The 4,564-nt window shown below is 37.8% G+C and overlaps 1 pseudogene; it reads left to right on the top strand.

The window, feature by feature from the left end:
- The first annotated feature begins 996 nt into the window (after window positions 1-996).
- On the top strand, window positions 997-3,704 carry LOC101429424 (chromobox protein homolog 3 pseudogene; annotated as a pseudogene).
- Window positions 3,705-4,564: the final 860 nt, after the last annotated feature.

Genomic DNA, 4,564 nt, shown 5'->3' with positions numbered 1-4,564 from the left:
CCCAAAAAGACGTGAGGCAAACTGGCAAAACCAAAGGGAAAAATAGACATCTTCACAAAATAATAGTTGGGAAACTTCAAAACACCACTCACATCAAAAGACTGAACAACAAGACAGAAAATGAACAAGGAAACAGAAAACTAGAACAATATTTTAAACAAACTAGACCTATCAGACATATACAGGATGTTGCTCCCAAATCAGCAGGTTCTACATTCTTCTCAAGTGCTCATGGATCTTTCTCCAGGACAAACCACATATTGGATCACAAAGCAATAAATATAAAAAGATTAAAATTATACATCTCTCAGATCATAATGAAATGCAGCTAGAAATCAATAATGGACAGGAAAGGGGAAATTTTGCAAATGTGTAGAGACCTAAACAACATACTCCTAAACAATCACTGAGTCAAAAAAGAAGTTGTAAGAGCAATTAGTAAATATCTTGAGAAGAATGAAAATGAGAACACAACTTATCAAAACATATGGGATACAGCAAAGGCAGTGCTGAGAGGGAAACTTAAAGCCCTAAACACCTATATTAAAAAAGAAGAGCTAAAATCAAAGCCCTAACTGAACACCTGGAGGATTGAAAAATAGGGCAGTAAACCAATCTCAAATAAACAGAGGAAAGAAATAATAAAGACTAGAACAGAAAGAAATGAAATTGAAAACAAAATTTCTCACACTAGTTCTTTGAGAAGATCAATAAAATTACAAACCCCTAGCTACACTAACAAAGGAAAAAAGAGAAGATGCAAATAAATAAAATCAGAAGTGAAAGGGGATGGGGGTGTTACAATAACCAGACAGAAATAAAAAGGATAATAAGAAGATATTATGAGAAACCATATACCAACAAACTAGACAACCTATACATAATGGACAAATTCCTAGAAATGCAAGAAATATAGGAACTCAACAAAGCAATCACATTCAAAGAGACTGAACCAATCATCAAAAAATCTGCCAACAAAGAAATGCCCAGGACCAGATGCCTTTACAGGTAAATTCTACAAAGCATTTTGAGAATTTACACCAATCCTATTTAAACTCTCCCAAAAAAAATTGAAGAGGAAGGAAAATTACCCAATGTTTTATGAAGGCAATGTCATCCAATACCAAAGCCAGATAAAGATACTACAAGAAAAGAAAATTACAAACCAATCTCTCCAAAGAACATAAATGCAAAAATTCTCAACAAGAGACATATAGAAGACAATGAAAGACACAACAAAGCAGGGAGCTAAGGCAGCTCAAGCAATTGAGTGCCTCTCTCCCACATGGGAGGACTCAGGTCCAGTTTCCAGTGCCTCCTAAAGAGAAAACAAGCAGACACAGGGAGTACACAATGAATGGACACAGAAAGCAGACAGACAGCAAATGGACAAAAAGAGCAGACAGGGAAGCGGACTTGGCCCAGTGGTTAGGGCATCTGTCTACCACATGGGAGGTCCGAGGTTCAAACCCCGGGCCTCCTTGACCCGTGTGGAGCTGGCGATGTGCAGTGTTGATGCACGCAAGGAGTGCCGTGCCACGCAGGGGTGTGCCCCACTTAGGGGACCCCACACGCAAGGAGTGCACCCCATAACAAGAGCTGCCCAGCACGAAAGAAAGTGTAGCCTGCCCAGGAATGGTGCCACACACACGGAGAGCTGATGCAACAAAAAAGAAACACAGATTCCTGTAACACTGACAACAACAGAAGTGGACAAAGAAGACACAGAGAACAGACAACTGGGGTGGGGAGGGAGAGAGAAATAAATAAATTTAAAAATCTTAAAAAAAAAAAAAAAGAGCAGACAGCAAGCTCTAACAATGGGGGGAGGGGGAATAATAAAACAAGTTTTTTTTAAAAAATCCAGCATCCTTTCTCAATAAAAACACTTTGAAAGATAAGAATAGAAGGAACGTTCCTCAATATGATAAAGGGCATATATGAAAAACCCACAGCCAACATCGTACTCTATGGGAAAAGGTTGAAAATTTCCCTCTAAGACTGGGAATAAGACAGCAATACTCAAGGTCACCAATGCTATTCAATATTGTACTTGAAGTTCTAGCTAGAGCAATTAGAGAAGAAGAAAATAAGAAAAGAAGTAAAACCTCACTATTCATAGTTGACATAGTCCTATATTTAGAAAATTCCAAAATATCTATGATAAAGCTACTTGAGCTAATAAATGAGTTCAGCAAAGTGGCTTGACACAAGAACAATGCAAAAATCAGTAATGTTTCTGTACGCTAATACTGAACTATCTGAGGAGGAAATCAGGGGGGGAATTCCATTTACAACAGCAAAAAAAAGACTCAAATACCTAGGAATCAATTTAACCAAAGAAGTACAAGACCTATATACAGAAAACTACAAAACACTTCTTTAAAAAAATCAAAGAAGACCTAAACAAATGGAAAGACATTCTGTGTTCATGGATTGGAAGGCTAAATATCATAAAGATGTCAATCCTACCCAAACTCATTTATAGTTTCAATGCAATACAAATCAAAATTCCAACAGCCTACTTTACAGAAATAGAAAAGGCCATTACCAAATTTATTTGCAAGGGAAAGTGCACTTGAATAGCCAAAGACACCCTAAAAAAAGAGTGAGTGCTCAGGGCAAGAGATGCTGAAGTCCCAGAGCAGCACAGATGTAGTGAATAATAGCTCTTCAAGTCTTAAAAAAAAAAGGCTTCCAATAAAACTACATTGAAAAAATGGGAAAGAAGCAGAATGGAAAGAGTAAAAAAGTTGAAGAGGCAGAGCCTGAAGAATTTGTCATGGAAAAAGTACTGTATCAACGTGTAGTAAATGGGAAGGTGTAGTATTTCCTGAAATGGAAGGGATTTACAGATGCTGATGATACCTGGCAGCCTGAAGGAAATTTGGAGGGCCCAGAGTTAATTGAAGCATTTCTTAATTCTCAAAAGGCTTTAAAGAATAAGATGGTTATCTGACAGTGAATCTGATGACAGCAAATCAAAGAAAAAAAAGATGCTGTTGACAAACCAAGAGGCTTTGCTAGAGGTCTTGATCCTGAATGCATAACTGGTGCCACACACAGCAGTGGAGAGAGAGTGATTCTTACGAAATGGAAAGATTCAGATGAGGCAGACTTGGTGCTGGCCAAAGGGGTAAACATGAAATGTCCTCAGACTGTAATTGCCTTTCTTTTTTTAACTGTTAGGTTGTTTTTTGGTTTTTAAAAAAATATTTATCTATTCCCCCTTTGCCTTCTCCCGCCCTGCTGATTTCGCTGTCTGTGTTGTCTTCTCTTCTCATTTTCTCTCCTCTAGGATTCACTAGGATTCAATCTTGGAGACTTCTGATGGGGAAAGAGGTTCCCTGTCAATTGCACCACCGAAGTTCCTGGTTTCTGCTGCGCTTCACTTTGACTCTTCCATTGTCTCTTCTTTGATGCATCATCATCTTGCTGTGTGACTCACTTGTGGGGGGCACTGGCTCACCATGCGGGCACTCATGCGGGCACTGGCTCACCAAACAGGCACTTGTGTGGGCACTGGTTTGCCATGCAGGCAGGCTTCCTCTTCTTTTTCACCAGAAGGCCCCAGGGATTGAACCCAGATCCTCCCATATGGTTAGGAGGAAGCGCTACCACTTTAGCTACATCTGCTTCCCTGTAACTACTTTTATGAAGAAAGACTAACTTGGCATTCTTGTCCAGAAGATGAAGTTCAATAAGAGTTTGCATGGCTTTATATATATATACACACACACACACACATATATAATCTAGGCTTTGGTTTGTTTTATTTTTTGTTTCATCATTTAAAAATTTATTGACATATATCACTCACATATAAACATACATAAACAATAAGGATATAGGAATAATTGTGAACCTACAAAACCTACAAAATGCACAACACCACACAGGGTTCCCACACTTCACCCCACCACCAATACCTGGCATTTTTGTGAAACATTTTTCTGTTTTGTATTTTTGGTTTGTTTGTTTATTTTTGTTGTGAAATATTTTTAACAAATCATGAAAGAGCAGCCTCAAAAGTATTACCACCTGCAGAGGTGCCCAAAGATGTACTTACCAAATCCAATGGATGTGTCATGATGATGGGAACGAGTGTTGTTGGGGGGGGGAGAGGGGGGGTGGGGGGGTGGGGTTGAATGGGACCTCACATATATATTTTTAATGTAATATTATTACAAAGTCAATAAAAAATAAAAAAATTTTAAAAAAAAACAACAAAAAAAAAAGTATTACCACCAACTAAAGTATCTTAATTTTGGTGTATATTTCCCCCAACCCACTCTATTATTATTTTTTATATCATTCATACGTGAACATAAATAAACAATAAGTGTAGAGTAGAAGTTGTGAAATTACAAAGGAAACATGCATAACATCATACAAGGGTCCCCCACATCAACCCACCACCAACCTCTTGCATTGCTGTGAGACATTTGTTACAAAGTTTGAAAAAATATTGTCAAAATCTTACTATTAACTATAGTCTATATTTTATAGTTGGTATATTTTCCCCCAACCCACCCTATTACTATTATTTGTTGTTGTTGTTGTT

Source organism: Dasypus novemcinctus, chromosome 2 (assembly GCF_030445035.2).
Source record: "Dasypus novemcinctus isolate mDasNov1 chromosome 2, mDasNov1.1.hap2, whole genome shotgun sequence".
NCBI classification, from domain to species: domain Eukaryota; kingdom Metazoa; phylum Chordata; class Mammalia; order Cingulata; family Dasypodidae; genus Dasypus; species Dasypus novemcinctus.
Note: the sequence above shows the minus strand (reverse complement) of the source record. Positions and strands in the feature narration are given on the sequence as shown.